The sequence below is a fragment of the Thunnus thynnus genome, chromosome 14 (assembly GCF_963924715.1).
Source record: "Thunnus thynnus chromosome 14, fThuThy2.1, whole genome shotgun sequence".
Classification (NCBI taxonomy): Eukaryota; Metazoa; Chordata; class Actinopteri; order Scombriformes; family Scombridae; genus Thunnus; species Thunnus thynnus.
In genome coordinates, this window is record NC_089530.1 from 7,083,193 (window position 1) to 7,092,864 (window position 9,672).

The 9,672-nt window shown below is 39.4% G+C and overlaps 1 long non-coding RNA gene across 1 annotated transcript; it reads left to right on the forward strand.

Annotated features, from left to right (window-relative positions):
• Positions 1 to 4,091: 4,091 nt before the first annotated feature.
• On the forward strand, positions 4,092 to 8,031 carry LOC137197602 (uncharacterized). Its single transcript, XR_010931473.1, has 3 exons — positions 4,092 to 4,379; positions 4,919 to 5,051; positions 5,749 to 8,031. It is a non-coding gene; the product is annotated as an uncharacterized lncRNA (long non-coding RNA).
• The last annotated feature ends 1,641 nt before the right edge of the window (positions 8,032 to 9,672 follow it).

The following is a 9,672-nucleotide window of genomic DNA, read 5'->3' on the forward strand; positions in this document are numbered from 1 at the left end:
TGCAAGTTAGGTTACTTGCTGACGGTTAACTGGCTGGCTGTTGTTCCATATTTGACTCTAAAGGTCTTCAGCTAATTATTGCCTTGGCTAAACCCAGTAACTGACATTCCTGCAGCGCTTTAAGGTTACCTGAGAGCCACACCCTGGGGGCAGCCACAGTTCGCACTCATGTCAGATAATTTTGCCTTAAGTGTTACTGAAATCAAAATTTGGAATATGAAGCTGGAGACTTCTCATCAAACTGTAAGTGTTAAGGTAAATTTGGCATGTGCTATATAAGCCATCAGCCAAATCATATCTCTAAGAAAATCCATGGCTGCCTAACGGTACATGTAACTTCCGTTGTGATTTTGAGGTTTATTTCTGCCGTGCTTATTACAAAAATTAAACCACGTAAAATTCAATTTGGGACAGTATAGCAAAACAGTCGCTCATTTCGGTAAAGTCGGCATGAAATTTGGTTAACATTAACAATTAGGTTTGAAATCAATTCAACAGTGATTCATTAACACCACCCGCCATTAGCTTGCTGACATTAAGTTGCTGCAGTTGCACTACTTTTACATGAATTGGGAATTAACAGTATTTTGGCTTCTATGAGCCATTTCCCAGTTGTGTTTGAATTAACTGGTGAGACCTGTGTGGGTAAGGCTGTGGTTTTGATGGCAATCACAGTACGCAGAGAGGACTGACAAAGTAGGTGACTGTGTTGATGTCTGCTGAAAACACAGAGAAGAGAACAGAGAAAAGGGGGGAAATGGAAACTGAAATGCTGGGTCCTCTCAAAATAATCTCCCTCAGTGGCTAAAGTGCTGACCTGGTGTCTGAAAAGGGGAAAAGAAAAATCAAATAAACATTGATCACCTCATCCATTACATCAAGCCAGAGGAGAGGATCCCTGCCAAATTGAGTAAATTGTTGGATCTCTCTCCAGTGGCTGGTCAATCACAGCCAAATCCACCACGTGCACAAATCTTGACACAACACATACAGGCTCAACAGACATGCACCTCATTACACCCCACACTCTCAAAATCTTCCAAATGGCCATCCACACCCACCCAGTCCCTGGAGCCCTGTGACGATGCAGAAACCTGTGAGTAAACTGACACAAATTACACCTCAAATGATGCATCACAAATGACTGACATTGATAGTTTCACATTAATCAGAAATATATGGGCTGGAAGGAAAAAGAAGACTCTTTGGTTAAAGACTGGGCAATGTAAAATATATTCTGAGAATATTATGGATTCGGCCCCAGCGAAAGAGTTGGAGAGTGAGGTACTTCTTTGACTCGTTGACTCAGACTTAAAGTAGAAGAAAACATTGGAAACCAAGCATTCAGAGCAGTCTTAAGCCAGTGCTTTTTGCTCACAGGGATTACTTCTACATATGTTTACCTCATTATTTGACACTTTGGCCATGTTTATTATGAACATCTGACATTGTAACATTAAATATATGACTGAAAATAAGGAAAAGAATAATAGGGCCCCTTTAATGTATGCATTAATGTATGCATTAGACGAAAGCATGTTTTGTGCAATTTTGATAATATTTAGGGAGCAACTCAGGGTACATCAGTGTTTAACTAGAGTAAGATGAACTTTTCCTCTTGAAGTGCCTGATGAACTGCTCTTGAATTGAAAAGGCTCTAACATGGATTGGTGATAAGTTGGCAAACAGTGGTTCTGTGTTCTTTATGTGCAGAGCACTGGTCTTATAAGAGTGTCTAGTAATTGGGAAATGGTCATACTCCACAATGAGCCAACTGCAGCAGCAGGACACAACATTATGCAATGTGTTTGTGTGCAAGGTACTGATTACCTCTGTCAGTCTGGCACTGTAACATTATATTTATACTTATCACACACTCATTAAATTGCAGAACAAATCCTGCTGTGGAGAAATGTCCAGTTTCCTGTGCACTAGGAGGGGATAGCCAGGTTGAGCCTGGATATGGCAACATCTCTGCTAAAAGACTCAGGTATACTATACAAGGTAAAGAAAAATACATAATGTCTGCAGACTTCATTACATGCATGTATTTCACTTGTACAGATGACCTATCCCAGCTGTGTTGGGCTCATTTAACTTCGGACCAACTTTAATTTAAAAGACTGGGAAGCACCTTGGATGGATTACATCAGTATCACTGGGTGAGGTCACATTTACACAGAAATTTTACTGAAAACAATTATTTTAACCTGCATGTTTTTACACTTTTGGAGGACACTGGAGCATCTGAAGGAAACTCACTGAATATAAGGAGAACATGCTGACTCCAAAGATCCACAACTAGGATTTAAACTCAAAATCTGACACACATTGGCATACAGGTTTATGAAATGATATAGTATTGTCCAAAATTTCATTTATTTTCTCTCCCCTTTCAGATTGAGTGCACCACATGCAAACTGTGGTATCACATATCCTGTGTTGGACATTAAACACCAGTTAAACTGTAACACTGACAAACACGATCCATGCTGGAAACACAGAGAGTCCACTGGAGCTTTGACAGGCACCAGAAACACATTCATGGCCCTTTGTAAATGTTTCTGAGTGGTACCTGCATTGTAGCTTAGCTAGCAGCTCAGAGAGGCTCTCTAGTGTGTGTGTGTGTATGTGGGAGAGTGTCAGTATGTAGCCATAACCCTGCTGTATAACATGTTAAAGGTAAAGTCAGTGATTCTGGAGAAAGACTGTTGATATTTGAACTAAACACCCAAATAAATACACCCCTCCCTTTGTGCTCCTTCAGAAGCTCTGCCCCCAAATTCATGGACGTGTCACTTCCGTTCCTCTAACACAGCATCTGTCCACAGAAGCAGCCGTCTGTCAGCTGCAGCTCCTGGGGAGCTGAAAGGACAGCAGCCGGCCAAACTGTCTTCACCAGGCTGACTGACAGTAGAAATTTCCATGGGAAGAAATCAACAGTTTAATTAATTGATATGGTTAATAAGTTCAAAACACATATACAGCGGAATATTTGTGTGCTGCCTGCTCAGATTAAGCTTCACTTAATGTGGCAGAAACAGACTCAGAGCATAAAAAAAGACGGGGGTCTCCGTGAGACTGTCTCGGATTCAGTGTGTTGATACTTTTAATAAAATGGAAGTGTATCTGTTCTGTGAGAAAACACTTTCTATGTGAATTGTGCACGGCCTCTCACTCTCCAGTTCGCCAGCCCTCCCACCATTCAATGGGTGCTGGAGACAGGAGACTGTCCTCACACAGACAGCTGCTCTGATGACTTCCCCGTCCTTTGCACAAACATGAATGCCCCCTGCTGATTATCTTGGCATTATGTGGCTTGGTCCGAGCCACTTTGTTTATTTACTATTTACAGAGCCAGTGCAGTGTATGAACACCACACACGGAACGGACAGCTAGCGGACCGTGAGGAGATATTGACAAAAAGTTTATTGAACAATCTTTCTCCAGAATCACTGACTCTACCTTTAATGTTGCCATTGTTAGCCCTGAGTATCTTGTAAAGCTCTGAATATAGCACAGTTAGTTATTGACAGGCCCATGTGTTGTGTTTACTGCCACAGAAAAGCAATAATGACTGAGTAGTACGATGTCACCTCTCTGCCGTCTCTGATCAGACTTATTAATGCTACCAGCAGCTCTGTGTGAGGCACAAACAGAGGCTAGCAGTTTTCTGATATTTATACTTGGCAGCAGCCTAATGAAATATACCTCGGAGTCTTGCCTATTACATCATGAAGCAGACAGAAATAAGCTAATTTTGAGCAGAAAAGTAGTTTTTACACAATATATGTTTTGTTGGAAAAATCACCTCTATTAAGATCATATACCCACATAGTTGTGTGTGTAGTGTAAAAAAACAACAATTTGGTGTATAATTAGGCCTACTTTTTAAAGGCTTATTGCTGCTACATGCCAACATATTGCATTTCTTTTTTTATGCAGAAGTTATAGGCAAGTTATAGTCAGAGTGCTATTAAAAAACTTATGCAGCAACATTGTGGATATAGGTTTGCATGTCTGTAGGCTATGTGTTGACCATACAAATTACCTTGCTAATTTAGGTTTGTATTCCTTTTTTTCAACACACCTATGACAACCTGGAATCTATTGAAGTCCTTGTAACCAGTTTTAAAGATGAGAAAGAGACTTGTAATTTAAAATTCTCTATGTTAACAGTGCCAAGGATCTCATAGATCAAAGCCTAGCCCAGCAAATGGGCTGTGTGCTTGATAGATTATTTGAGTAACGTGGATTTCTTGGAATATATTGATGCTGACACGAGCGTAGACGTGAAGGACTTTGATAGATTCCATATCTACTATTCAGCCAGAGGGCCCTAGGTGGAAACCTGTCTTGGGGAGACTAATCAAAATCAGGTACACTCTGCGCTACTCCACTTTCCAAAGACAAAAAATGTTTTAACACTTTTTAACTATTAATCAGAATCTGATTTATTCACCAAGTAAAAGGAGATGAATTTCATTAATTATTCATAATTTCATTCAGTTATTGAATCGTAATCATGGTGATTAAGCAACCCACACACGTACGCTGTAGATTTATACAGTTAATACCTTATACTGTATGCAAGATGCAGAGTCAGCCACTCCTGTTGTAACAGTTAGCTAATGATTGTCAAAACCATATCAAACTGTAGAGGTAGTGAATTAAGCATCATGATATTCTTGTAGAAATTTTAAACTACATTGAGATGAGCTTTTCTGGTCATATCAAGCAGCTGAGTAAGTTGCCAATGAAAGACCAGTGTGTACTAAAGATAGGCATTAGGCTTCTTGAGTAAATGCATGCCTCTACTCTAAGCTCTGTGGAAAGTGGCTGTCGTGACCTTGAAAATTACTGCAATAAGATGAAGTGTCTATTGTTCCCTCTACATGCCCTGCCACTAACACGCAAGAACACAGTCAGCCCCCACAGTCACTACTTCAGAGGAAAGCCCCACAAATTCTCAAGGAGTATGAGACTGCAGGTATATGTCAATGCCAGAGGAAACTCCTTGTGAAGGCTTGCATAGGAGATTTGGTGGAGAGGTGGGTTTGAAAGTATTGCACCATACCACACTTTGTCAAAACTTTAGCATGAATATTTCACTTGACAAAATGTTCAAGTGCACTGAAGCAACAAAAAGGGTACCTGTGTCAATGTATGAGGAAGTGGCAGTGTTTTTGTCCTATTTTCCATTTAACCTCTTAGTGCAGAGAAGCTGGCTGTAGTGTCCCAGTGGCAGGGGAAAGATTTGTAAGTAAAACTAGTATTTTAATAATGTAAATTCCATGCTCCTTTTTAATCTAATTTCATATACAACTCTGCTGCCAAACTTCTAACAAGCCAAACGATGCAATCACATTACTGTGATTTTAGCATCATTACACTGGTTCCCAGTTTGTTTAGAATTGATTGTAAAATCATTTTAATTACTATAAGACATTACACTGTTTGGCTCCAGACTACATTGCTGAATTAACTGTCCTTCAGGAGGTCATCAGAGCAGTGCACTACCCTTGGTGAATGTTTAATAAGTGTAGAGAATTGTATATCTTGTATTTTTTTGGGTCTTATTACTCTACAGCATATAAAATGTATTGTTGTTCCATAGCCTAAAACCACAGCCTTTATTCTATTTTGATTAAAATTGCTTAGCAAATGTCTAATCCGGTCGCCTGAGACCTACATACCACTAAGGAGAACTGGAAAGTGTTGCTCACTGACATCTCCTTTCTTCCTCAGGAGCATTACTATGATCCAGTCTCTCACTGTGGATTCTTAGACTAAACTGTGCAACCTTAGACAGAATCTTGAGCAAGAGCAGAGAAGTTATAGGAAGCGAAAAGTGACCAATGACTGCAGTGGAGCTGAGAGGCCCGATATCACGGAGGATTGGCGTGCCAGCAGCACAAATGAGTGGGGTCACCCTGATCAAAAGATTGCAGCCCTCAGCTGAGAACATTTCAGCTATCGAGTCAGGCATGGAGAAAACATAGACCCCTTGCAGAGCCTGGATTACCAAGTACTCCCCCACTGTTGCTGAAAAATTCAATGAGTACCCATGGTTTTTGGACATGCCATGTCTGGTAGGTTGCTTGGTTCCCTGGTAGTGGCTTATTTAGATTGCATTCACACGAAATCCAGGGGTGTGAGTTAGGGATGCATGATGATATTGGCATCAGCCACAAAATGAACATTTCTGCCATATGACAGGCTGATAAGATGATTCTTTAATTATGCACATGCAAACTGTAGGAAACTATGCGTTCAGCAACCCTGTTTAAAGGAGCAGGCAGCTGTTTTCAGCAAACAAGCTTTATAAACCCACTGTACATAAGATGCAGCAAACAGCAGACAAAGTTAGGAACTAGCTGCTGGAAAGTGTGCCATCTAGTAGCTAAAGAGCCAGATATACTTCTCAGGAGTTGGTGGAAACCAAACCAGAGCGAGGGGATATTGGACTTGCATTCAAACACCACTCCAAATAAATGCTAATGTTGCTCTGTGTCTGATGTGGAAGTGGGTAGCTGCAACATGTTAGCCTTTTTTTCCTGGTGAAAAAAAATTTGGTAAAATTAATGCTGCGCCATTTCATTTATAAGGAGAAGCTGATGACTTTTGAAAAGCTGAATGACCAGATTTCAAGTTTTCAGGACGGATATGGAAATGTGAAAAACAAGCCAAGTACTTAAGGTCCAGTGAGAGTGAAGTAAAAGAGACAGTGTCTCAAATGTGGTGCCTTTAACTGGTCTTTCCCTTTCTATTAGGAGATCTTGTAGACAGAAAAAGTCAACACTGGCGTTTATTGATTTTACAGAGGGAAAACCCAGCATCATATTTGCACCAGTTGTTACAAGTGGGCTTGCTGTATTCCTGAAAGAGCTGATAACAGAGCACCATACTCTTTTCAGACTGCTGTATGACACAAATCTCATTCTGAAAACTTAATTTTATGATACATTATCCGAGGGTGATGATTTTGTTTGGACCTCTGTATAGACTCTGGTGCATGTGATTTGAAGCCAAGCACAATCCATTTAAAAGACTAGCACATGCAGTTTGTAACTTCAAAAATGTGTTAAACACATTGGCTTTTAAACACCAGGTTCAACAGATGTAATACTATACACATTGTGATAATCTGTCTAAGAAAATAGATGTCACCAATGCCTATCTTGTTAGTGTGGGGTCATTGAAAAAAGCAGATGTCTTGTTGGAACAACTTGATGTTTACCCTTGAAATTGACCTTTCTTTGACTAGTACTATCTTTGTGGTGTCTCACAGTGTTGATGTGTATGGCCAGAGTTAGAACTGGTTCTGTAGTGCCACTGAGAACAGACCATAGAGAAGAGCCTTTGTTTGGTGAAGTCATTCATATCTTGCAACAGGCAGATAATGAGTCAATTCTCATGTTTGTGAGGATCCTAGTAAAGTATTTTGACCATTTTTATACCTTTGCAGTGCAAAGAACAAAATAATATCAACTGATTACAATGACTGAAACATAAGATTTTTGGCCTTTAGATATTATGACAAGCTTTGATACTAGTGAGCTGTATTTGAACCCAAGGTACAAAATTGCATAGCTTGGATTTTAATTTCATTATACACTGTAAATATGTTTGCCCTTTGGATGCAACTACACGATGACAATTGTTTCCAATTAGATGTTTTATGTTTTTCATTACTGTGTTCTGTCTGGACATGATTATTTCAGAATAGATATTTTAAATTGAATTACATTGTTTTTGGGGTTGTGGACATCTTAACAATCAGTTAATCAAACAGTTAGAAAGTTAGCTAGATAAGTGGGAAAAAGATACAGCTATTTTGTAATATTGATGTGAGTCCCTAAAACAAAAATAGTCTTGACACATGAATTTAGTGATTCAAATTGATAATTGGTTTAAATGTAATTTAAGACACTTAGAAGATACTAAACATTTTACATAACTTGGCTAATTTATAATAATTTGCCAATCCGCCAATGTGATTTAGACTTGTTTGAAAGTGTAAGTCTAAAATGTAATCTGTCATAAATTTACATTAACAAATGTACAGGTTTCTCTCTTGTTTCCACAAATGGAAATAATTTACACATAACGTGTTTTTAATCATAAAGTTGTAGTTGCATATTAATCTATCAAAACATGTTTTAACATATCTTTGTGTCCAATTAACACATCTTTGTGTTGACCTATTCGATACAATAGATGTGTTAAACAGACACAGGAACAGACACATTAGTTGTGTCAAATCTGACACAGCAGCACGTGTGTTACAATTTAACACATTATGTGTTGAGCACATCTCACATTTCTAAGCGTGTAGCGGTTCCCTCCAACTGCCTAAATGGAGACCAGAGTGCCATTTGATATGACTGTGTTGCCCCTGTGGTGAAGCTGATCATAGATGATGAAAGGAATCAGGCTTCAGACATCCAGTCCTATTCTGTTGACTCCTGTGGGGCCTGAAAACCTATAGACAGTTGGGGGTGAAACCAGAGAACACAGTCAGAGGATGGTGAAAGTTTACAGGCCATCTGATCCTTTTTTAGTCACCGTCACTGTTCAGATAATCTCCTCATAGTGAGAACAGACCTGCGGCTATGTCCTGGCCAGGTTTAAGGTGGATGGAGGTCAGGTGGATGATTGTTTGTGGCTGCAGAGACGGTTGAGAGTAATGAATGACTTCCAGCACCGGAGCCCACACACTGATATCCCTTACCTCTGTACAACCCAGGTGGGTGCACTGCACACACAGACCAATTCTGACAGTCAGACAGCCAGTATGATAATCGTTCAGATAAATAAATACTGTTGACGCATTGTTTTAAAAGCAGTGCTTTTTTCTTAATTGTGGTGTTTTTCTGGTGTCATTCTAAAAAAAAAAAACCCCAACAAAAAGAAAACCCAAACAAAAAACCCCATGTCCATTGTAAATGATGCTTTAACAGGACAAAGAGCCTGCAGCCATGTTAGTGACTCTGTGAGGATGTACTTAGGCTAAGTAGTGCTTTGAGCTGAATGCTAAAAGTGGATGCTCATGCTCACAATGACAGCATTAAGACGCTCAGATATAATGTTCAGTCATGTTAACCATCTTAGTTGAGTTTACTAACATTTGCTGATTTACACTAAACAAAATACAACATAAGTTTTGCAATTGGTCATAAACCAAATGGACAAATAAAGAGTTTTGTCTTATGTTGAAGCTTGAAAAGTTAAGGCATCACCAAACATAATTACAATTCATGCTGCTGCATAATACTTAGTCGATTTCTTGCCAAGACTTAAATGAGAAGATTTTAATACCAATCTAGTGCCCATCTGTTAAGGCTACAGCCAGGTTAGCTTAAGGTAGCGTAAAGATTGGAAACAGGGAAATACTGTAGCTAACCTGGCTCTGCCCAAAGTTAACAATACTGCTTGTAAAAACCATAACTTCTTGTTTTCACACTTTTTGTACAGACTAGGCTGATGAAACGTGTTAATCAGTGAACTTTAAAGCAGCAAGACTAGCTAACTGTTAAGCTAGGTTAGGCTAACTGTTTGCTGGCTGCACTTTAATATTAACAGGCAGATATAAGAGTAATGCTGCCTTCAAACTGAACTTGTGAGCTTGTGGTTCTGACATGGGAAGTTGTGTACACGATATGCTTGGTG